This window comes from Lissotriton helveticus, chromosome 1_1 (assembly GCF_964261635.1).
Source record: "Lissotriton helveticus chromosome 1_1, aLisHel1.1, whole genome shotgun sequence".
Classification (NCBI taxonomy): Eukaryota; Metazoa; Chordata; class Amphibia; order Caudata; family Salamandridae; genus Lissotriton; species Lissotriton helveticus.
In genome coordinates, this window is record NC_136057.1 from 744,456,186 (window position 1) to 744,482,753 (window position 26,568).

Here is a 26,568-nt window from a genome sequence, read left to right on the forward strand (position 1 = left end):
AAGATTATAGCCTGCTTTGTCACCTAATCCTGTCCATGTGTTTGTTGTGTGTGTGACTATTGTAGTATATGCAGTATATGTATTAGCGAAGCAGAGTGATGAAGGACTGTGGGCTCCATTTGGATGTCCGAGATATTACGCTAGACAGTATTGCCTTGATACAAAAAAATAAACTTCAAGTATTTGAACAATATACATTACATAAATACATATTTGTATTATAATTTTTTGCATGAATATATTAATGGTGTTTATTACACATATATACATTTACAGAATGATTGCAATAATTGTGTTTCTTCTGGCAAAGGTCAAAAGCCACTAATCAGCTTTAAAACTTTCTACTCTATTCATGCGTTTAGGTTTACCAATGAAGAATCTATGGTACAGAGAAATTGTTACTTTTAGTCCTAATTCCGCATCATAGGAACCATCATTGCAATCCTAAGCGCCCTACCCTCCACCCCGGGCCTTTAGAGATGGGCATTGAAAAGATATATAATTTCTGGATTTTTCAATAAAGAAGAACTGCATGGGTGGACGTAAAGTACCAGTACAAAGTATGCCTGATGCCATATACATAATTACCTTGCAAATGCTGAAACCACAGAACTGCATAAAGCCTCCAGCCCACATCAGTGGCAATTCTTTTATTAATAGTTTATTCATTAAAAGTAACCCTAAATATTCTAATTCCAGTCAAAGCCCATCATTTGTCACACATTGAAGAGAACAGCTTTTTCAAGATAACTGCCCAAACGTAAACATGTACTATAAAATATGCATGATTGGTAATGTCTAATATGATCCTATTCTGCAATTTTAGGGTCTTGGTAAAATTTGCAAAGTACTCTGCCTTTGGCTTATATACGTATATGTATAGATATACCCATTTTTATCAATTGGTACAATATGACCCTGGTGATATAACTAAAGTGGTCTCTAGGCTAAACCTAATAATAGCAAATCACAGCTCAAAAAGTATTAGAAATTTTACAATGTAGGAAAACAGATTAACTAACATGAAACATTCAAGAGGAATCCTGAATAGATTAGTCATTTCATCATGAATACCGGGTAAAGAAAATGAGTTTGATTTATAACTGCAGGAGTGCAAGTTGTTTCACAAAAATATTTTTTGAGAAAGAGACGTGTTCACTGTGACTATAGGATCTGGATCTACTCTCAAAGTCAAATGGATACTGGAAAGTAGATAAAAGCTATGAATTACCTTTTCTTAATCTGAATCATATTCCCCTCTCTCTACAGCTAATTTAGCAGTTATATTCAGTGCAATTATATTTCAGTTTGTAAAATTAAACATTGAAACATTAAAGCAATCCATGCCTTTTCAAAATCTTTTAGGAAGACTTGATAAGACTACAAAAGGCATTTATTTTACAACCCTACCAGCATTATCAAAATGTATCACAACTTGAACATACTTGTTTTACTCTAACAGATCAACATTAAAGAGGAGTTTTCAGATTCTATAAATATAAAACTATCCCTGGTAATTTTTCCTCCTACATCTTCATTAGAAAATTGTTCCTTCATTAACATGCAATCAATCTTTCATATGTAATGAAGCCACAAAACTTTTTTAAAAATTGTAAAATAAGTACAGTTTACACAGTAATTATACCAAGACTTTTACAGTTTTTAAAACTATGTAAACATCTGTTGGAATTTTTGGATTATGCCTCAAACATAGTGCATCACTTACATTTAGCAACTTATTAAGCTTAAGGAAGCAAATATTGATCTTCTATTGCACGGGGCCCACAAATATAATGTTTCAGATCTTGAATAGTCATCCTATTTAGGCCTCCCTCTTCCTAGACTTGTTCCATTTTGAGATGTCTGAATGGAGCCCAAGGACATCTGTTCTTGTTATAATTGTAAAGAGCACTATCACCAGCGAGGGTATCCTGGTCCTGAGAAGGTGTGCGAGTCTCACCTTACCTATGGTAGATTGGTTAATTGAAAATCCAGGTCTTCAGCATCATGCTATTAAGGTCTTCTTTAAAATAAAAACGAGCCCTTTCATTTCTTGACAAAAGTTAAGCAGTGTTGTGTCCTTTTCACTTGAGGCAAATTCAAAAGGAATTGAGAGAAGTGGGATGGTAAACAAGCCTCCATGTCTTTTCGAAAAACTTATATTTAAAGTACATTTTTTATTAGGCCTGTAAGAAAGCTTTTTGTCAAAGAAATTACCTTCTGATCAATGTTAATACCAAAATAATTAGCTGCATTTAAAATATGTTTGCTTATATTTACACACTCTAAGAACTTCCGTTTCACTTAATCAAAAACATTGTTCTAGGAAATGCATTAAATCCCATAAAGCAATGTAGGTGGGATATACATGAGTGTATATCCCAAATGCTGTTATCCGGGGTTTGATAAACTACATGAATACCTGTTACCTGGCACTGGCCTTTAGGCACGGAATACAAAGGTGAAAGTATAGGTTATATGTCCATTTGACCCTTAGATATTTATATGATAAACCTTTTCTACTTTTTCTAGTCCCTAAAACTGATTTAAAGTCTCCTGGGTGAAAGGTTTGCTGTAAATTCTTGAGATTAGATTTTGCCCTGTGAAGTTTTAAGACATGGTCTTGAGCATATTTGTACAGACTTTTTAATCAACGTTTAAGTATAATTGGAGTTTGTGCAAGGATCATGGCATCATCAGCATATAGTATTAAATCAATTTTGATTTTTACCAATTATCGGTGGAAATTTATTACAAGAGGATAATACAGCAGGAATTAATATACAGTTGAAATAAAAGAGAGACTAGAAAGCACCATTTGTTAATCAGTTTGATGTCATGATTTTTTGAGAGAGATCCCTGTGGAACTTGTGTCCGGGTCTCAGCATAATATAAAATTAGGATACTTAATAATTTGTAAATAATTTGTCTATTGACCCTATCAAATGCCATGGTAAAGTCAATAAACTGTTTTTTCTTTACCATGTACTCCTCATAAATTAATTTACAGTTGCAATTATGAAAAGCACAGCACGATTTTGTCTTAATCCGACTGCTCCACTGGAAACTTTTTTTCTTTATCTATATACTCTTGGAGTATTCAAGAAGGATGGCCACGTATATTTTACCCATCACATCTAAGAATGCTATTTGCTTATAATTTCTTAGTTCTGATTTATTTCATATAAATTGGAATACCTATGCTGCTTTTTCAGATGTCAAGGACAATACTATGTATAAAGCATGATTGTTAAAAATGGTCTCTAGTTGGCAATGGTATGCACCATGTCCAAGTAGGGACCCTTCCTTCTAGTCAGGATAAGGGAACTACACACCTAAGATAACCCCTGATTGCCCCCTTGGTAGCTTGGCATGAGCAATCAGGCCTATCTCAAACGCAATGTGTAAAGTATTTGTATATAACACACAGTAACACAGTGAGAACACTACAAATGGACACCACACCAGTTTAAAAAAATAAAGTTTGTTTATCTAAACCAAACAAGACCAAAATGACAAAGAACCAACCTACACAACTCAAAATATGACTTTTAAAAGGTTTCAAGCAATTCTGTTCATAGAAATCTATGGATGTGTGATTTTACTTAAAGTACCTCAAATGAGTAACAATCCACAAGGCAAAACAGCCGCAGAGGTAAATTTGGAAAACACAGCGATGAGTCAATTGCTGAGTCCTTGGGGAGGCTTTGTAACAGGTCTGCTGCACGCAGTAGAAGTGATGTGTCTTATCTGGACTGTAGGGGGAAGTAATTTGTCAATTTTAAGACGGTTCTGGTCTGTGGGTGCTGCATCGGAGATGCGTGGAGCACAGGTGTGATGTGTAGAGACCTGGAATGTGCTGGAAGTCGATGCGGGCACAGCAAACAGCTGCTGCATCGATTTCTTTAGCCACGTTCCCACGATGTGTCGTTTCTTTTAGCCGCACAAAAGTGACTGCGTTAGAGTCAGGGCGGTAGTCTCAACTTCAGAAACCCGGTGTGCTGATTTTGCCGTGCGGCAGTCCTTTGGGTCACTGGCAGGTGCTGCGTTGAATTCTTCAGCCTCATGGGGCTGTGCGTCAGGATTTTTTCCTGAATGGCAATGCTGCATTGGAAAATACATCCACAAGAAAAGTGAAACGTCAATTTTGTTGGTTTCTTAATTTCTTTGTAGATCATCGCAGCAGGAACAACCTCAAAGGGTACAGAACTGGATTTGGCACCAAAAGGCAGGTCAGAACTCCCAGAAGTGGAGTTCAAGGATGCTGCAGGTGAAGTGTTTGTACCCCTGAGACTTCTTAACAGGAGGCAAGCTCTACTTCAATTCCTTGGAGAATCTTCTTAAGCAGGATACCATAGCAAGGCAAAGATTTGGTCCTTTTCCCTGTCCACAGACAGAAGCAGCAACTGCAGGCCAACCCAGCAAAGCAACACACAGCAAAGGGGCAGTACTCCTCCTGGCAGAGCTCTTCGGCTCTTCTTCTTGTCAGCGTCCTATTAGTCCAGAAGTTATCTAAAAGTCTGGGGGTTTAGGTCTAATACTTTTATCCTTTTTCCCTTTGAAGTCTATGTAAGAAAGTCTCTCTTGTTCAGTAAAAACAAGTTCTGTCCTTCTTGGTCCAACCACACCACAGGGGTTGGAGACAGCATTGCGCAGGGCAGCCACAGCCTATTTAGTGACAACTCCTCCTAACACTCTAGACCAGGAAGACTCATCAGCATATGCAGTGCACACCTCAGCTTCCTTTGTGTGAGTGTCTGGAGTGAATGCAAAAACAAGCCCTTGTCAGTCTAAACCATATACTGATTCCACAGGCAGGCAGAGGCACAGGATGATTAAACAAGAAAATGACCTCTTTCTAAAAGTGGCATTTTCAAACACAATGTGAAAACAACCTTTACTAAAAGATGTGCCATTACATTCTGAGCTCAGGGAGCCCAAACTCCAAATCTCTAGCTGTTATCAATTGAAAGTTACACTTGCAAATTGTTACATGGCAGCTCCAATGATAGCTTATGGGAGAGCTATTACTTGCAATAGTGAAAACTGAAATTGAGAGTTTTTTACTATCAGGACATGTAAAGCACACCAGTACATGCCTTACCTTTCACATACACTGCACTCAGGCCATTGTGGTTAACTTGGGCGTCCATGTAGGAAAAGGGAAGGTGTTGGCCTGTCAGGTAGGTGCACTTGCCAGGTCAACATGGCAGTTAAAAACTGTGCACACATTCACTGCAGTGGCATGTCTGGGATACATTTGAAAGGCTACTTGTGTGGGTGGCACAATCAGTGCTGCAGGCCCACTTTTAGCATTTGATTTATAGTTGCTGGGCGCACACACAGTGCACTTTAGTGGGCACACACAGTGCACTTTAGTGGGGACTTAACAGTAAATCAAATATGCCAATCCTGGAGAACCAAATCAGAATTACAATTTACATAGGGAGCACTTGCACTTTGGCACTGATCAGCATTGGCAAAGTGGCCAACGTACCTAAACTATCAAAAACAAAATCCAGCACACAGTCAAAAAATACAGGAGGTAGAGGCAAACGGACGGGGGAAACCACGGCAAGGATGCCAGATCTAACAATGATGTAAATAGTAGGGTTAGTATCCTGCCACAGAATTCGGTGTCTTGTTTTAGAAACATTATAGGGATGCTATTGTAACTTTCAGCTTTTGTATCTCTACCCTTCTTAATGATCCTTATTTTTTCCTGGAGATCAATATTAAATGTAAAGGCCCAGTTTAGTCTGATCTATAGGCATATCTTTTGCTTCTATCAAGTTGAAAGTTGAGGAGTAAAATGCGTGGAACAAGAAGTCTATTATTTTTCAGATAGCGACACTGGGTTTGTTTTTATTTTAACATTATAGTTATGTTGGATATAACTTACATAACTTCCAAAAATGCTTACTATTTTATGACTTGTTATCTCACTCACGGAGTATCATATTGTTACGGCTTTCAGCTCTTGAATTTATAATCTGAGCTTCCTTAAAAGATGTCTGGATGTTTTCACTTAAAAAAAAAAAAATGTGGGGGATCTTTTTTTAATTGGGTTCTAATCCGCTTATTTAGTTTAAGTCTACCTCTCCTAATTTCAGTTGTTTTACACACTTCTGTGTGTCTATCAGATATATGTTTTATGCTGTGTGTTGCAAGCCTCCTTGGATTTATTTTTAATTCCACAATATGCACTTTAATTGTATTGTCTCCTAGTTAGTGTTTGTGCAATGAGAAGCAGAATAGTTTGTCAATCACTCCACAAGGTTGGCCTTCAATCAGAAGACCAATAGATCCTACTAGTGCTTCAAACTATTTGGAAATTGTCACCAGAAGAGTAATTATAATCCAATGCATTTGGGGGTATTTTCAAAGTGATTGTTACTGAATAGTGAAAGCTTAGATGGGTCAGAACTATCAGCATTTAATGGAAACATAAATTACATAAGATAACACAACCTCCATGTTTTGTCAGACAAATTTTTGCAGTAGTTTTAACTCACTCTACTCTAAGATTCAATTTCATGTAGCTTAACAAAGTTAGAGTCATAACAACAAACAAACCAATTTAATGACAGTTATCCCATTGAAGACTTCCTATACTGCATATCAACATTAAGCCAGAAGTCTCTTAAAGATACACTAGTTTAACAGTGAATCTTCCACCTATCATACCTGAGCCACAGAGGCTGACAGAAAGCTTTTTAAGGGCTTCAGTGCATGAGGAGAATGCACTAATGGGAGTAGTTGGGGAAACCAGTCACAACCAAAACCAAAAAGGCTTAGGCCAGCAAAGTGAGATGCTATGCTCCCTGTTGGCATTAAAGAAGGAGCCACAAAACTGGGATTAGGCTTGCAACAGAAAACAGAAATCTATCTAAGAGGCATTAACTCTTGAGAAGAGAAGTTAGCTATAACTACCAATCAAAGGACTATGGTCAATATTTTGGCCCCATAAAACTGGTAGACCACTTTAATTAATAAAATCACTAGTAAAATGTACATAACGAGAAATCCAATTAAAGATGCAAAGATTAGCCCATGGGGAAATTCCTGAACCTCCTACAGAGAGGAATAAATATAACCATCATCTGTCCTCACAGGGTTCTTTTCTATACGAAAAAACAGCATCCAGGAAATGTTTTATCTTTTGTGCTGGCTTCTATTTGGCATGCTTGACAGATAAGTTCAATGAGCTTTTCCCTCGGGAATTAACACCCTTCTTCCTAGGCAGTACTGTCCTGCTGCTGGGAAGCTACATACTTAAAGTTGGAATGCATGCCATGATCCAAGGGATCAAACGATCCCTAACCCAAGGAAAGAGAGGGAGATCCTTCCTACAAGCTTCCCTAAGTAAGATGGTAGGGCTCCGCCATGCAAGCCTCTAGATAAAAAAGCCTAGGGTAATTCCTCCCAGTGGATTTATTAGAGTGTTCCGTCATCGCCTCACCATAATGAGAGTCTTTCACAATTTCTTGGTCACAATAGTGTACTGGTGCATGTGGTGTTAGCCAGGAGGGCATCCACACGAGGAAGAAAGGTAAATTGGGAAGACCTGCACCTCTCAAAATCTGAAATACATGAGGTTTTTACCATGTGAGAAAAAAAAGCATTCTTGCAAGTTTCTTGTGCATCTTAGAAAATCTTGCCTTCCAAAGCACTACACACCATCTTTAAGGAAGGGTGCCTTGATTTGAAGAGTGAGTGGCCTCTGTTAGAAAGTAAAACCACTCAAAAAGGCTCATTACAAGATATCAGAATGCCATATAAGATTCTAGCAGGGTGAGTAAAGATCCCGGTGCACACACAAAGATGGCCTGGAGGAGATTTAAGAACCTGCTTGAGCACATTCCCCATTTAACAACCTCTAAACACAACAAGCCCTCGGGTCCAGACTGAGTGGCTGAGTAGAAGGGGGATTTAGGAAAACCAAGCTTTGCGTCTGGGGTATCCCTTGTTAGGACAGTTCCCCTCACACACCATCGGTGTCATGCTTCGTCATAGGGGTGCCTCCTTGCGTCAGAACCTAGGTATAATGCGGGCTACAACCCCCCTCGCTACGAGGGAGGAGCTCAGGGATGTTTTGAATCGGCAGCTGGGTGTAATAAAACCCTATGTGAGCTAGGTGTGTGAACAAATAACGAAAAGGTGTGCAGTGCTAAAATGAAGTGATAGTGGATTTAAAACTGCCTGCAAGGCTAGCTAACAATAAACTTTATTAAGCCACCTAGCAACAGGATTAAAAAGCATTGAGCTTGGGTATACGGCTGACCACCATTAGAGACAACCACATGTGCTCGATCAATATGTTTCTGCCATCAGTCTTTTATCAGGATCAGTTAGTGTACAGCTACTGCAAACTCATGTGAAAGTGTGCAACTAAAGAATGTGTGAAGGTGCCTCAGTATCTTGTACTGAACCAGGGTGGCCGTGTCCAGTAGATCTCACCGATGGAACCCAAGACAAAGAAAAAGACGAAAGAAATACAGGCTTGGTTTCACATGAGTTTGCAGTAGATGAACACTAACTGATCCTGATGAAAGCCTGATGGCTGATACATGTTTATCTAGCACATGTGGTTGTCTCTAATGGTGGTCAGCTGCATACCCCAGCTCATTGCTTTTTGACGCAAGGAGGCACCCCTATAATGAAGCATGATACCGATGGTGTGAGAGGGGAACCATTCTGACAAGGGATACCCCCGACGTAAAGCTTGGTTTTCCTAAATCCACCTTCTACTCAGCCACTCAGTCTGGACCCATGGCCTCATTGTGTTTACTTGAGTAGAGATCCCACCTCAAGTTTGAAACCCTAACATATCTGCCAGGCACAAAGATAAATGAGCGTGAAATATGGGGTAATGCCTACGGAAAGCAGAGGTGGGCCTTGTGTGTGCAGCGGGAGACTCCTATATTACAAGAATGTATACATTCTCTAATTTGTACCCACTGACAATGCATCATGGCAAAGTGAGGGGTAAACCAATCAAGTCAATGAAGCTCAGCCCCCATGACAGAGTAGTAATAGGTACACGTTCCCTGTGCTTAACATCTATCCAAAACCAGGAAAGGCATGTGATGAGCAAGCCAACAAGTGGATAACATTTCAAGGGATGGTCCAAGAAGGAGCTATTTGCATTGTGGATGACACCACCAAAAGATTCACTTCTCATTATCCAGGAGAAAGCAAGCATGAACTGTCCTACAAGCTGAAAATACTGTCCCCTGTGATTAGGAGACATCCTTCATCAAAAATACAGGAGTGTTCCCAAAGATCAGTTTCATTCACAAAATTGTAACATTCAAAGACCAGACAAGCAAGATGTGGCGGAATAAACACAATGAATAGCCTGGTAAGGATGTGGAATGTAGTTAATGGTGCATTTTGAAACACACATCTATAAATATATCACTAAACCATGGTGTAGTAGCGCACTGTCATTTACAAACAGCACATTTTCCATCGAAGTGGGCACTTCACTGACACAAACATGTAGTTATACTGATAAAACTATATGACACACAAACTATGGGGCCGATTATGATGGCGGATTTCCCGCATCCACCGGGCCGGCGGAAGCCACCGCCGGCCCGGAGGATGCGGGAAATCCGCCGGGGAGCCTTGCAAGACCCACCGCCATATTAGGATGGCTGGTGGGTCTTCCTATCTGTCCGCCGCCTTTCCGCCACGGGCGGATTGCGCCCGCGGCGGAAAAGCATTAACATGGCTGGCGGTGTCTATCAGACACCGCCAGCCATATTAGGATGACAGCGGAAAGATGCCTTTACACGGCGGCATTTCCGCCGTGTAAAGGCATACGGATTTGTGTTTGGGGGCCCGTTGCGGGCCCCCAGGGGTGAAGGGGGGTGGGGGTGCACATGGGGGGTACCTATGGTACCCCCCTGCATTTGCCTGCACAAAGCGGCAGGCACCGCGAGGTGCCTGCCGCTTTGTGCATGCAAATGCACAACTTACTTTTTTAACATTGCGGCGGGTGCTGCTTCAAGCAGCACCCGTCGCAATGATAAAAATACAGGATGTGACCGCCAGGGTGGCGGTCACATCCTAATTAGCACGGAGGGACCGCCGCTGCCCCTGCGGACGGTCCCTCCTCCTCTAGGGTGGCGGACGGACACAAGTCCGTCCGCCATCCTAATGAGCCCCTATGTTTGTGAAATCGGGTTTTGCTGAACATGTATCATTTGTGCATCACCACATAAAGTTCCTTGATTTGTTTTGCTCCTATTAAGACCTTTGTTTCCATCACACTTCAGATTTACAAAAAGAAATGTGCTTCATTTATGCTTTCCTAACTGCTGCTATATTTTGAAATCTTTTTACATTTTATTTACAGGTATTTAAATATTATTATGTTATAAAAAATTGACAGCATACATCCTTTCCTTTCACAGTCCCTATTTCCCAGCAAGACTTCTATTTCTGAACAACGCCCAAAGCAAGGTATTTTGACCCATATTTCCCCTGTCACAGACCACGTCACCGGCACAAATATGCTTAGAATGTGGATTACAAGAGCAAGGGCTAATACAGCAAAGCATACTTCTCAAGTACCTGCCATCCTTAACAATGGGCCCCCATAATACATTGAAAGCATTAACCTGGTAAAAGATTCAGGATAACAGTCAAAAACGTACTGTTTGGCCCATTCGAGAAGCGAGGCCTTAAAAGCGCTGAACTCTCATCATCTTTGGGAGGCATACTTACCCCATAATGCTTTTGAACTCGCAGTGAACAAACAGACAAAGCTATTATTGTGGGCGCAAGACAAGGAACACTTCAAAAAGCAGAAACACTCAAAAAGCAGAAACACTCATGGCTATGCATCAATACATACAAATTGCCAACTCCACAGAGCTATGTTTTTTGGATCTATCAGAGGTTTGTACAAATCCAGATTTTTAGCGCTACGATTCGGCCTCTCATCAACGAGAGGTGCGATGCCGCTGTGGGCCCTAGAACCTAGCTCACCATCATGCAGGATCTGTCAGGGGCCGGAAAACATATTTTGCTTATACTGTGCATATGTCCTACTTTGCAATCTGCAAGCAGAACGCTTTTACGTAACCTTTTTAACGCTAATGGAGTAAGAACATGCCGACAAGCCCTGCTATTATGTTTGCAAGGCCAGAGTGCCCAAGTAAAAGCTTGCCTGGTAAAATGTATCATCATTGCTGAGAAGCATTTCAAAGTTGGTGCATAACCTACCTGAAGAACTAATTCCTAAATGCCCCCCCCCCCCCTCCATTTGCACGTTCTATGCACTGACACTTTTGTTCTTGCATGTGTGGCACCATTAAGGACAATTGTAGCGATGTCATGTGACTCGTGCGTGCTTTTGTATCTTCTATTTGTTTTTACACTTGCAACGTGTACTTTTTTTTATCATATAAAGGTTTTTATATAATGCATCGTGATTAATAAAACACAGAATCCTCTAACTTTGCAGTCAGAGAAAGAAAAATACACATCAGTCTCCATGTCTGAAGACATAACCTAACATTGGACCTTTGTCTTTGATTGCACAGCAAATGTGATAAGATAAAAACAAAATGCAAAGACATTATTATTACTGGTTCGACTTCTAAGCACCAGCTATTGGGGGCGTGCAGCCCCTCCAGAAGCATAACGCCCACCTCTATGGTGTGGGGAGACAGTTTTCTATACATAAAGGTGAAATCCCCTCAGCTTGTCTGCATGAGTTTGCCCTTGAAGTCCCCAAGAGGGTTCCTTACACCATTGGGCCCTCCATACCCCTACTATATACCAAGCTTAATAGGGCACTTAGTGTGAAGCCTAGCAATGTCCACATATAGGCATGGCAAGCTCTGGTCAGTTCCAGTGCATGAAAAACAAAGTTCCTTGGGATGGAAGTTACTTTGAGGGCAAGCAAAAAGGTTGCGAGCAAAAACGATATTTACACATTTTAAAGATATTTGCAACGCGGCCAGGCTCGCACGGGAGCCTTACTTTAAAGTAAGTTCTGGTAAAAAAACAAAATTTAAAAAACAGCAAAAAGGTACTGAGACTCATGGAGCCGAAGACCATCTGGGTCCCGGAGAAATAAGTGGTGCAATAAAAAGTGTGCAGAGACCCACAGGTTGAATCATCCCATGGTCGACTAGGAAAAAGCAGAGGACCTAGGGGCAAGAAAAGGTGCTGTAAAGAAACCTGTGGTGTGCAGAGTCCTATTATGGCACCCCTAGTTGATGAACCAGTGTAATAAACTTCAGAGGCCCTTGGAAACAACTCCGAGGAAGGAACAAAGAGAGCACCTAGAGTCAGGAAACCAGTGAGTCGACGTGCAGTCCTTCTGCTCATAGTTATGTGTCAAGCTTCCTAAGCGAGTAACCTTAAGCCATGGAAATGGTGATAAAAGCACACTGGAAAAGCCAAATGCAAGACCTTATGGCACACATGCGGTCTGAAGGCTCACTGAAAATAAAGTAAGGCACAGCTAATAAAAATGCCCCCCAAAATGTATTCACAATAGAGAAGCTGGTAAGGAGCCCTAAGAATTCTGATACCCACAGCAGTTCTTCAGAAGCTGCTGCTCAGTGAGAAGCATCCGCCAAACTGACCAGTAGTGAAGTGGGAGAGCAAGGTGGCACGACCTTCCTCCGTGACAGCACATAGATGAAGAGGGATTGGAAGTTAACGAGTGCATGAGAAGTCAGATTAATGTGAGTTGGAGCTATGCATGTGCCCGGATCTCCTTTGTTACCCATTTTTGTACTGTTCAAAATGTCTGTTTGGGGCCTACAAGCCCGCAAATCCCACAAGGCTAAGCAAAGGACAGGACTTTCTAGTACTACATACACGTCCTTTCTTATTGACCATGCCTTGTGTCAACAATACTTAATCTCGTCACAATGCAAGCACAAACAAGAGGTCTGTGTTGACACAATAAATGATAGTGAAGAACAGCAGATGTCCACCTATGTTTTGACATCAAACACAGGTGGTGGTGGAAGAACTGATGCTAAAACTCTTGAGGGCACTGCAAACTGTTCAGCCAGAAGCCATTGAGATGGAGCCAAAGATGTACAACCGGGTACATGATTCACTGGGAGAAAAAAGGGACAGAGAGGTGTAACAATGCGTTTGGAATGACAGGTTTGTTTTGGGGTGGACATTAATTAAATTGTTAAGGGATTGTTTCTACAGTAAGCAACTTTTTTGCAATAAATGTAACTTAAGTATACCGCATCATTTTTTACGAATTAAACTACACCGTGTCTAACTGAATTCTTTGACTGCCCTGTACTAAAGATTCCAATAAAGTATTAAAGATATATATATATATATATATATATATATATATATATATATATATATATATGGACTGTTTTGCCCACTTGTTCTGCAACGCTGGAGAAGGCATTCAAAGTTTAGGTACCCTCTGACCCACCGTAGCTACATGCAGTGTTATCATGCCCAGCAGTGCTGTCGGATACCATACAGTAGAAGAGTATTTCACTTGGATATGTTAAATAAATGGAGGCCCTTACTGGGTCACCTGGTAAAGTTTTCAGGCACGGCAATGTCAGATGCGCTACAGTGCATGCGTTCTTGAGATTTTCTTCACAAGTAAAAGACAACGGGGCCAGGGCCGCGTGGCACGTTTGTGCCACCGATTTCAAAGCAGTAAAAGAGCACACGCTGCTGGCATGACGCCTCTGTTAGCTAGCTAGATATATTGTTGTTGTTAAACAGTCTGTGGACGACAAAGTCCTTAAGATGGTTTCGGTGATACGGAAGTATAACTGGGGTTCAGCGGGAAACTGTGTAACGGCTATTTACGGGTTAATAAACGGTTCGGCACGTTTTACCTGCTATTCTCCTAAATCACCCTGCAAGAAGTATCAGGTTACTGCCGTTATAAGCTTCTGCTTACGCAACGCGAGAGATACGAGAGAGCTCTCCAAAAACCCCAATCACGTGGCTGAATCACAGCAATGTATAATAATGTATCGCCTACATTAGCAATAAGGCTACAAGCAGCCGCGTTCCACTGCACAGCATCCCTCCCTTTCCTGCATATGAAAGCTGAATGGGATGTACTCACCGGGTCTTGGGCGCTACTATGCTATTTACGCTGCAGTCTGGAGTCCTCTCGGGAGAAGGCTTCGGGAGGATGGATAAAGCCCGCTGCTATTAATACCACGCACAGCCGGTGGCATGCTGGACCGCAGCCTCCCTCCCGGGCTCGGAGCAGGGGGCTGGGCGGTGCACTGCCTGCAGATCCCGGGCCCGGCCGCGCGCTGTGGGAGCCTCGCGCTCTCTCGGCGCCCCTGCGCCACGGTGCAACTTGGGACGGGCGCGCGCGGCCAGAGCTGCGTGCCGGCGACCTACAGCTCCGAGGGGATGAGAGACATTTCCATTAGGGAGGCGCGCCACGTGATTTGCGGGAACAGAATAGGACAGGTTGAAAGAGCTACTACCAGATACGGGGACAGGCCCCCCTGCTCCGCGCCGCGAGGGCGACGGCTCTGCACAGCACCTCCTGTTTCACTGTGAGGAACCCGACCTCTCTATGACCAGGCTCATAACGCATACAAGAGGTCGGGAAGAAGCGATTTGGGTCAAAACAACTGTGCACAGCAGGAATCTCAAATCAACACAACATTAGCAACTTCTCGGAGCTTGCAGTGAATTTAGAACAGAAAAGGCTAACTACATGTACCAGAATGCAAAGAAAATTCCTTAAACGGTGGATGGAGAACAGCACCGGCTTTCAGTTTATAGTGGACTGAATGAAGAAGGGGTTTTCAGTCGCACTGAGTGATCCAAACATGCACCAATCCTTCTATTTTCCCGTAGCAAAACAGTGCATGCTGGTAGTGGAAGCCTTAGTTGGTTTGAGTTGGACGAACACACCTGATAACGCTTTGTCCTGATATCGCTTTGTCCATGGCCAAGAGGGGCTCCGTGATGTTCGATGTCCACGAGGTGACTGTGCAAACTTTAGCAGCAGCCGTGCCCTCTAAGTGACCCCGAGTCAAGTGCGACATATTCCACCCGCATTCATTTGTTTTATCCAACGTTTCTTTGCACGCAAGAAGATATTTTCGAGCCCAGGCTTGCAATAGTAACATCGAAATCACACGTTTCAACGTCCAATCTTTAGAACTATTTTTTAAAAGGATACACAATGCAGTACATACGTTCACAAAAACAAATGTTATTTAAGGTTAACAGCTCTGTTCATCTCATGGTGATATCTACTATTCTGCCCTGATTTAACAATACAAATGAATGGAGATATCTGTTCAGGGAATCAGTTGGGTTTATATATGAAGCACGACAGGCTTGTAGAACTGGCAGAAGAATATGACACTGATATATACAAAACGAGAATATAGCATCAAAATGTTAGAATGAATTTAATTGAAAACAAAGTGAGGAAAGTGGGTCTAATGACTCTGCGAGAACATATCAAAGAACTGAGTGACTGCATAAAGAAATGGAGGGATTCGAGAAAATACAAAAAAAGTAAAAGAAAAGGGCTGTCTATATAAAGAAAAAGGTTGATTCTGAAAAAGAAGTAAGGATGGTTACGATTGAGCCTGAAATAAAAATGGGTGTGATAGAATTTCCTTTTTGAATAGTACATGAGGGAGCATATGGGCATGTGACTTTGGACAGGTCTTATCTTTATGCCTTTGTGACAACTTTTCCTAAACTCAGAGAGAAAATGGATAAATGATACACAAAAGTTGAAAGACGTGACTATTTTGAAAGTGCTTTGGGTGGATTTGAACACATTGTTAGAGATTGTTGTGTTGCAGGCAGTGGTCGAAATGGGGACAAAAAAGTAGGGGAACTGTGGGCGGAGACTCAGGGGGTGGGAATAAGCAGAGGATTGGATTAGTGGGCGGAGTCGGAGGTGTGGCTAAAAATAGCAAAACATACCCAGATCGAGCCTCCCCTTCCCACCGTCATTCTGGCATCAATCAATACCCTGCTTTATACATACCCATGTTCTGTCCTCTCTTTGCCACCGTTACTCCCTGGCATCACTCATTACCGTACTTCTGGCATAGCAGGGTTGAGCCCTCCTCTTGCCAACCTACATCTTGGCCTCACTCTTAACCCTGATTCCAGCAAACCCAGATCTAGCCCTCGCCAATTTTAATTCCTGCCATCGCACATTACTCCGCTTCTAACATACCCAGATCCAGCTTTGCTTTTGCCCACTCTCACTTCCTGGCATTGAACAAAATCCTGCTTCTGGCATAGCCAGGTTCAGCCCTACCCTTGCACCCTTAGCCCCTGGCATAGTCGTTAGTATGCTTCTACCATACTTAGATCCAACCCTCATCTCGTCACCCTTAGGTTCTGGCTTCGCTAACTACCCAACTCCTTGCATACAGGGTATATCCTTCCTGTCACCTTACTTCCTGGCATTGTCCTTTACCCTACTTCTAGCAGCCCAGGATCAAACCATTCTGTTGCCACCCCTATTTAAGGCAACACTAATTACTTTACTTTTAGGATGTCAGGAGCCAGCTCTCCCCTCACCATCCTCACTTTCTAGCACTGCTCATTACCATGCATCTAGCATACCCAAATACAGCCCTCCCATCACCACCCTTACTTCCTGGCACTCATTACCTTGCTTCTAGCATACCCAGCTTCATCTCTTCCCTTACCCCCATTACTTCATGTTATAGTTTATTGCCATGCTTCTACCAAACTTAGATCTAGCCTTCATCTCGTCCTGCTTAGTTTCTGAAATCACTCACTACAAAACTTGGAGAATACCCAGGTACAGCCTTCCTCTGACCACCCTTACTTCCTGGCATTGCTCTTTACCTTAGTTCTAGGAGTGATTCAGCCCTTCTGGTGCCATTGCTACTTCCTGGCATTGCTAGTTACCTTGCTTATAGCATTACTAGAGTTAAACCCTATTTGCTAACCTTACTTCAAGGTATCCCAAATTACCTTACTTCTAGCATACCCAGATCCAACCATCCCCTCACTACCCTTACTTTTTAGACATCATTACCCTGCTTCTAGCATAGATATGTTCAGCCCTTCCCTCGTCCTCTACCTCCTTGCACTGCTTATTATTGCCCTACTCTAGAACACCCAGGTCCCACCCTCCTCTCGCCACCCTTACTGCCCAAGATCGTTCATTACCCTAGGTCTAGCCATAGTTGGATCTCGCCCTCCCTTCGGAACCCCCACTTCCTAGAATCATTCATTCCCCTAGCTTCTAGCTTACATGGTTCATTTCTCCTCTTTCCACCCTTACTTCCTAGCACCACTCATTACCATGCTTCTTCATACCAAGATTCAGCCCTTTCTTCACCCCTCTGTATCCTGGAATCCCTCATTACCCAACTTCTAGCATACCCAGATACTGCAATACCCTCAACCTTACCTCCCGGCATCGCTCATTACCCTATATTTAGCGTACCTAACTCCAGCCCACCCTCCCCACCCAAACTTCCTGGTATCACCCATTAACTTGCTTCTAGCATACCCAATTGTTCACCCTCACATCGCTCATTACCCTGTTTCTAGCGTCCCCACATTGAACCCTTCCTCGCCACCCAGGCTCTCTGGAATTACCCTGCTTCTAGCATACCTACACCCAGCACTCCCCTTGCTCCCCCTCACTTCCTAGCATATCATTACCCTGCTTCTAGCATACCCAGACCCAGCCCTCCCTCGCAACCCACACTTCCTGGCAACACTCATTAAACTTGTTCTAACATACCCACATCCTGTCCTTCCCTCGCTCCCCCTCACTTCATGGCATCACTCACTACCCTACTTCTGGTATACCTGGATCCAGCCCTCCCTCGCCACCCAAACCTCCTGGTATCACCCATTACCTTGCTTCTAGCATACCCACTTGTTCACCCTCACTTCCTCGCATCGCTTATTACCCTGCTTCTAGCGTCCCCACATTGAACCCTCCCTCGCCACCCATGCTCTCCGGAATTAACCTTCTTCTAGCATACTTACATCCAGCACTCCCTTCGCTCCCCCTCACTTCCTGGCATATCATTACCCTGCTTCTATTATACTCAGGCCCGGCCCTCCCTCGCAACCCTCACTTCCTGGCAACGCTCATTACCCTGTTTCTAGCATACCCACATCCTGGCCTCCCCTCGCTCCCCCTCACTTCCTGGCATCACTCATTACCCTGCTTCTAGCATACCCACATCCTGGCCTCCCCTCGCTCCCCCTCACTTCCTGGCATCACTCCTTACCCTGCTTCTAGCATACCCACATCCTGGCCTCCCCTCGCTCCCCCTCACTTCCTGGCATCACTCATTACCCTGCTTCTTGCATACCCACATCCTGGCCTCCCCTCACTTCCTGGCATCACTCATTACCCTGCTTCTAGCATACTCACATCCTGTCCTCCCATAGCCCCCCTCACTTCCTGGCATTTCTCATTACCCTGCTTCTAGTATACCCGGATCCAGCCCTCCCTCACGACCCTCACTTCCTGGCATATCATCCGTAGACTGCAAACTGCCCAGGGGGCACATAGGGCGAGCGGGCATAAAAAAGACTTGAAGGGCATCAGCAGAGCCTCAGTACTGTAATTGCAGGTTAAGCTGCACGTCTGGATTGAGATAGGCAGGGACAGCAGTGTCGGGCCCCTACCAGCAGCACAGAGAGCAGTGGCAGATCGGGATAGATGCCCTTCGGTGGAGCAAAATGCCAACATTTTAGAAGAGTAAAGAGGGAGATTTGTTTAAAATAACCGGAACAATGAATTTCCCCTATTAACTTCTGCAGAAGCAGAGGCCGCATTCAGCAGAAATAAAGCTGGTTTTGGCTTTAAAGGTTGGGCGTCTCCCGCCCAAATCGGACCTATTGACATGTATGAATTTTAAATGCCCGCAGTGAGCCTGGCATGGGTGGTGCCGCCAACTGCACTCACTTCTGAGCAGGGCACTACACTTTGAAAAAAAATAACATAAAAAAACAGCAGATAAGAAAATTGACATTTTCTGTTTATTAAACAAAATGCACCAGGTATTTTATTCCCCTCACTTACTTGATGTTTGTGGAGTTCAGCTTCAGAGGCAGTCCAGGCTCCTCGTGCAGGCCCCGGTTCAGAGAAAATGGCAGAGCTGTAAAGGAGGGGTCGGGGACCTCTGGGCAGGCACGGAGAGTAATTTCCAGGAGAGGCTGGTGGGGCTGGGTCAGCTTTTCAGTGGCTGGCTGGAGAGCAGATTTATAGCAAGTCACGAAGTCCCCCAGGTGGCGTCCGTCAGTCTGCTTGACACCAGAGAATCCTGATGTGACCATTGTCACAGGTCACAGTGGGGGCAGGCAGGCAGTGTTCTCACAAATGAGGTGTGAATCACAGGCTCACGGCAGCCGCAGGGCCATCAGAGGTAGCCGCGATCGCGCTACCTTCGCAATAGCCCTTTCAGTCTCACTTTGCAGGCCCCTAGACACAGCAGGGAAGGGGAGGATGTCGGGCGCACTGCAGGGACCTTTGTCAATATTCACGTTGCACCACGCGCCCGACCTTCGTCAATATTCACGTTGCACCACTCATGGGGAAAAAAAAGTGTCATTTTAAAGTATGGCTCTTCCTACAGTCCCGGTACGGTCTTTCAAAACCAAAAGTAGGGGAACGGACTAGCATCATTTTTAGAAGTAGGGGCACGCCGTGCCCTTCCGTTCCCGCCCACTTCTAACACTGGTTGCAGGTATTCTGCTCAGGAAAAGAACATGGTTGGTATCATTGCATATCGGCATGTAGGGACTGAGTCACCATACCACCTCAATACCTATGAACCCGAGTCCAACTAGCAATAGTGCCTCATTTGCCCTCTTAACCTTACCAGAGAAGCAAGTGAATTGACACTCCAGAACACAACACTCTCGACCCTCTGAGGGATCGCAGTAAGATGAAACACCCTTTCACTCTCTCACTCGTACTCAACCACAATAAGATAACCAATGACATTTAGAATATTTATTTAAACTATTGCGCTCTAAAATGTAGTATTTGAGCCACAATTAGGAAACAAATGCATACAAAAAATACTGTACGCATGGTCAATAAACCATTACCTTAAAAAACCCTGTCAGGTTATAAAACAGAGTACCTAAACCCCTCTCCCCTTCTACCAAAACTAAATGATTTGATGGCAAAGATCTCTGGGATTATGGTATAAAGTAGAGGCAAGTAAACTGGGACTATACAAGAGACGTAAAGAACTTAAAGCACAAGCCAGATTTGTGGATTTAGCTTTACTCCTTGCCAAACGTGGTATTACTAGAAGGTGGAAATCCCCAAGATCCCCCACACTACTCAGTTGGAAAGAGGACGTGGAAAGGTGGGGACTAGCAGATAGTGTGGAAATCTGTAGAGAGTAGAAAAGAGGCCTAAGAAAGGAACCAATCGCAATGAGCTGGGATCAATTGTTGGAAACCTTTAAAACATCTGACACTCTTAAGCCATAGGTCACCATATGAGGCACTTTATTCCACCACTAAGCCCTATCCAAAGAACAGACATCAGTCTTAATATCCTAGGTTGGACAGTCTCTAGGGTAAGGGCTTCCATTATTTCCAAATGCCCGATGTATATGTGGACTCCTACTATCCAGAATTTACACACGCCCTATTAGTGTGCTTAACCCAGGTCCTAGGCCATTTCTTTTCTAATCGGAACTGATATGAGTTTGTGGAGGCCCGTCTGCAGGGGTAGGGGAGGGGAGTAAATAAAATGTATACTACTGACTAGATAATTATCCAGGAAATTGTACAATTATTATACAACATGACGAGAAGAGATGTTCTGTTAAGATGACAACCGTTCTACTGGGTACCAGAGGGGATGGGACTACTATTGTAATACAAGGTTATGATGGGTTATGTTTTTTTTGCGAGCGTTGCCATTATCTTTTACATATATATGCTCATGCTATGTTGAAATCAATATTTTGAGCATTTATTTCACCTGTGCCGATACTGGAGAAAATCAATAAAGTTTGTTTAAAAAAAAATAGATCTCTGGGATTAGTGGTGGACCTTGTACCTTAGCATACACTGATGGATGTTCTACATTTCGAAGTTGACGTATCAATCTTGTCTCAGAACCCTCGCCCACTGTTTACTTATCCTCTTGTGCTCAGTTATGTGACAAGATATGTGTGCTCACAAACAGCAGCTGTGTTCTTGGGTTGTGTCTAGGTGCTAGTGCCTGACCAAAGAGAATAACAAGGGGCATTGTTGTTTGACCTTGTCTGTGGTGTTCAGAATAAATCACAGGAAATGAACAGAACACAAAAACACATGCTGGTTCCGTGTTAAAGTACAACGTGGCACAAAAACAAGCGTGTTTATATAATAACGTGTGCAAAAGAGAAAACAGCCTACAAAGGGCACAATTAGGCTAACATAGGGAACACTACAATAAGCCATGCAAGAAACACACAACAGTTGTTCCTGTGAATGTGTTTTTGGCTGAATGTAAAGCGGCTGTCACTTGGTCAACAAACCTCCAAGTGTGTGTTTTTTAAATAATGGTCTGAGTGCTCTTGTTATGTAGAAAAACAAATAAATGATAGAACTTTTGAAGCGGTGGGTGCCAGAGACGGCAGTGGATTGAGCAAAAAGCATGAGGGCTAAACAGGAGCCAAAAAAAGTTAGTGCATACACTCTATGAGAGGCTGATGCAGATATATAGAAAGTACAGTTGTATCTCCCAGTCCTACACAGCAGAGGAGCTTATATCCCTCCAAGGTAATGAGCCCATCTCTAAACATCTTCTCTGCACCCTTGAGAATAACGGAATATTGCAACCAACATACTTTCCCTCGTCCCTTTCTATGGGTCCCGCTCTCGCCACTCCCCGCACTGACCCCGATATTCCCCAGCCTACTCCCTCCCACAGGTGTCATAGTAAGGACCATGACTATCTATCTATCTGGTACCTGAACACCCGCTCGCTGGTTAAACACCAGCTTGAGATTTTTTGTCTCTTAGACGCCGTTAAACCAGATACACTGCTGCTATCCGAAACTTGGCTTACATACGAGTCTACTCCAGATATCTTGGCCGCTATCCCTGATAACTATTACATTCTCCAGGCAAATAGGCCTAAGGGGAAAGTGGGGGGCGGAGTTGCTGCCATTATTTCCCATACCTACAAAGCCAATTCCATCACAATGTCTTTAATCCCCTCGGTTGACTTTTTACTATTCAAACTCGATTCCGACAGTCTTCCCTAACATTTGCCCTTTTTTATCGGCCACCCCGCCAGTTACCGAATTTTTTCCACCTATTCGGTAGCATGGCGACCGAGCTGGCGATAAATCATGCTAAAATTCTTATTATAGTGGAGAGGTGTGGCTCACTGGTTAGAGGCGGCAGACCTGTAAGCAGAGAACGGCCCGGGACCAGGGTTCAATTCCAGACGCGGCAGGGTCTTGGACCAGGGTCAACGGACTCGATAATTCTCGCCTCAGTGCCTACTCTAACCAGGGATCACACTCGGCAACTCTGGGCATTAAGCTTGCCTCATCTCTACAACGGCCCCCCACAGACGCCGGGGATGCCTGGTTTCACCCTGGAGATACCCAGAAAGGGACCATCTCACAGGGAAAACCAGGACGGGTTCCCCAGCGGTCTACAGCGCCAGGACACTCGGGTAGAGTAACAGTGCACTTTACAAGTATCCAACATTATAGGGGATTTCAACTATTGGCCCCATGCTCAGCACGAAAGTGCACCCTCAATGGAGTTTACGGATTTGTTAACTGGTCTTAACTTCACTCAGCACATCAATGGAGCCACTCATGTCAAGGGTCATATATTGGACCAGGTTTGGTCGCTAAATCTGGATCTGTCAAATCTTCAGATCTCCCCATGTGCCTGGTCGGATAACTTTTTTATTTCCTTTTCTCTACCTAAAACTGCTGTCACTAAATCTTGTACTTCTGATATCCTCTTGATCCGGAACTTTAGCAGATTCCATTCCCATAATGCCCTTGTCCAAGTCACTCTGGGATTAGTTATATCTCGGATTGACTATGCAAATTCATTGTATACCGGTATTCCTGCTTACCAATCCCACCAACTCCAACTTATTCAGAACCAAGCAGCGAGACTCATCTTCGGACAGCCAAAGTCTAGTGATACTAAGCCTCTCCTTAAGAGCCTTCATTGGCTCCCTGTGGGCCAGCGCAGCCTTTTTAAAGTGGGCTGTTGGATTCACAAAGCCCTTTCTCTTCAAGGCCCAGCTTTTATAGCCTCTTGCATCCACCACTATACTCCGTCTCGGGCTCTCCGATCCTCAGGTTCAAACCTGTTGTCTACTAGCTCCTTCAAGCGTAAGAAGCATGGGGGATTGAGATTCGCCTCGTAAGCCCCGCGCTTCTGGAACGCTCTTCCCCTCGATCTCCATCTCACCGCCTCCTATTCTCTATTCAGGAGGGCATTGAAAACTTGGCTATTCTCCCAAGCATACAATTCATTTTCTCCCCCTCGCTGCTATGTCCTCCGCACGTCCTCGTAAGCGCCAAGAAACCGTTGGTGTACGTGCGCTGTATAAATACCTTTTATCATATCATATCATATCATATCATATCATATCATATCATATCATACAGTGGAGTTGAAGATCCAGCAAAAGAAGGCGTTAGTGAATTCATATCAGCCTTCATTTTGGGTTTATGTCTGCAGCTTAGTTTTCATTCAGTAGAGTGTGATGTGTTAGCAGGCCAAGAGTATCAATGAGATACCCAAGTATGCAAAGTATTGCAGAAACTGATTCACTGCTAAGCAGAGAAAGATCAAGGAAAAGCTGATGGTTTCACAGAGGGAACAGCTTCAGAAAGGTGGTGATGGTGAACTCTTGTTTTGATTCCAGTTTTGCTGATGGTGAAAATTCTGGTGCAGATTCAAATTTTGGGATGCAAGTACTCCGTGTGCAAGGAAATAACGTCTGCACAAGATGAAAATGTGGTTCCACAAAGTCGTGATAGAGGGTTACATAATTTATTACAAAATAAATGCAACATCAACTTGCTTAAGAAGAGCACAGCTTGTCATCTCTGTGGAAAAACTGTTCACTGGTGCGTGAATGTAGACAGTATCCAAATCGAATTCAAAATTATATTGTTCCCCAGATAGAGCAGAATGCAGTTCAGTTGGTACCAAATTATGCCCCAGTTCGACAGACTCAAAATCAAGGGGAATTTCATACAAATATGCATGTAGCTCTAGTGTTGCAGCATAACATGAGAAATGATACTTCTTTATCAGAGTTCAGGTTTTCAGCAAAATAATTGATGATAAAAAGTGTTTTCCCCAGTGTAGACCAACTAATTTGCAGTGACAATGCCTGATGGGTGAGGAGTATTGCATGACTGGTGCAGTCTTAGAGGTAGACCTGAATTACCCATATTTAGAGGGTGAGGTGAAAGGTCACCCCACATCGTTCTTGATTGATTCTAGTGCTCCCAGCCCCACAGTTTTTTAATGGAGGTTCTAAACCTACCCCTCTTGGGAAAATAAGTCCAAGTTGTAGAAATCCGAAATAAACACATTACAAATCAGGTTTCAGCAAATGTCCCTGTCAAAATTAGTTCTATAGAAAATTATCCCCAAGTTATATACTGTGATTCGAGCCCCATTATCTTGCTAGGAATGGATTTACTTTGCAAAATGAATGCACTATTTACTGTACAATGGATGGTGTTGCAATTCAAACCTAAGATTAACATTTTGAGTTAAAAATTAAATTGTAATAAACAAAAACACAGTTGTTCCCAGTTCTTCCAAAAGAACAAGTGCCTCTTTTCTGAAATAGTTGAAGCACCATACTTGTCTAATGGAACTTCAGCACAAGTAGCGGAACTGAGTTTCTTGACAAGAGCATGCTGTCTAGCTAATAAACTGAATGTGATTATTTACACAGAGAGAGAACCAGCATGGTTTTGGAGTGGTACATGATTTTGGGAAATTATATTCACAAAGGGGTTTTATGACATTCTCTGGTATTCCTACTAGTAATGGGACATACAGTTTGAAACTGTTGAAAGCTTTACAGCAACCTAAAGTCATTTTGATTGTAAAGTGTATTGCTCCTAAGTCGGGTAATGACATGGTCACCATGGGCAACCACTTTGCCAATGAGGTTTTCTGGTATTTTGCTCTTGTAACAGTAACAATCAATTCCAAAATACGGGAATAATGTAAATATGAAAGTATTACTGATGAAACTGACAATGTAATTTTGTTTTTGTTGAATCCAGTACAAGCAACATTGAGTGAGCTCACAGAGCGCCAAGATATAGTGACAGAGGATACAAAGAAAAGGTGGGAAACAGGTGGTTGTGGCTAATTTCATAACACCATTTTGTACTTTCTGATACAATGTTGACAACTATGGCAAAATTAATCCATGAGCCGACAGATGTAGGGATACCTCCCAGGTGAGCTGTTCACTATACAATTACACATAACATAACAGAGAGAGAGACTGTCATGCAGGTAGGTAAACGAATAAAACAATTGCTCCTGCACACAGGGTGTTCCATTTCTAGCAGCTCCCTGTGTGCAGGAACAATGCCAGCTCCTGCAGGAGGCGTGGAGCTGGCAGGGACCACCGGGGCCTTGAGCCCCCCAGTCTCCAATGATACACACAGGGTGGGGTGGGGGGGGGGAGGGGAAGGACACCTAGGTAGACAAAGCTGAGCCTTGGGGGATGGGGTCCTGGGGCCAGAAATTGGCCCGAGATGGGGGACACATGGCTCCCCTCCCCTTGGAAAAAAATGTAAACACAGATCATGGGTCTCACTTTTAATTACCCTGCGTGCGCAAATTGAGAACATCAATTACAAGCTCCGCCCATTTGGCCTCTCCCCATTTTCTTTAGTAGTCTGTAAAGGTCTTCGCGCTTTATTCCACGTTGATGGACAGCTTAACAAAAGGCACCAAGCATTTTCCAGATCATTTTGGTGATGCTTTATTGATGCAGAGGAATACAAGGACATCTCCACCAAACAAAGAAGCACTTACTTAATTTAGTTAAGAGGAAGTACCCCCGTTTGGTGGACATTCCCCTTTTTGTAGTATCATTGTCTTCTCTTGCCGAGGATTCACTTTATCACAGATTTGTGGATGGAAATGCTTGAGGAAAAATCATATTACTGATATTACATGCACACCTCGTGGTCCTTTACACAGCTGTAGTGTAGAATATGCATGAGATGTTTACCCAACGAGGTAGCCCTTAATATTTAGCCAAATGAAAGTACTCCAGTTGGGCAGATGTTTTCGGCAAAAACTGGAGACTTTTCTTGGAAAAAATGAGTTTTGATTCTGGCCCTTGTGCTGATTTCACAGAAATGAAACCTCACCGGGAAGCGCTTCCAAATATAAATCTAGTAGGTGCCCCAGTTGAAACTCTACTTCAGTAAAGCACAAACAATTCTAACTTCTTGGGCTTGGGCAAAGCAAGTGTATTCCTTCTCGTACTTCATGTTGAAAAACTATATACAATCCTTAATGGAGGTGAATTTCAATGGCGCCCCTTTCCAG

At 43.3% G+C, this 26,568-nt stretch overlaps 1 protein-coding gene and 1 long non-coding RNA gene across 3 annotated transcripts in view; one reads left to right on the forward strand and one right to left on the reverse strand.

The window, feature by feature from the left end:
• The window catches only part of TMEM117 (transmembrane protein 117), a 2,403,846-nt gene extending 2,388,191 nt beyond the window's left edge, over positions 1–15,655 (reverse strand). For both annotated transcript variants that reach the window (XM_078655442.1, XM_078655429.1), the window contains exon 1: positions 14,099–15,655. The gene's annotated coding sequence lies outside the window, so the exon portion shown is untranslated. The remainder of the gene's footprint in view (positions 1–14,098) is intronic.
• Positions 13,056–26,568, forward strand: part of LOC144770724 (uncharacterized) — a 29,870-nt gene continuing 16,357 nt past the window's right edge. Inside the window, exons 1-2 of the long non-coding RNA XR_013598993.1 lie at positions 13,056–13,146; positions 25,281–25,344. This is a non-coding gene — a long non-coding RNA (uncharacterized LOC144770724). The remainder of the gene's footprint in view (positions 13,147–25,280; positions 25,345–26,568) is intronic.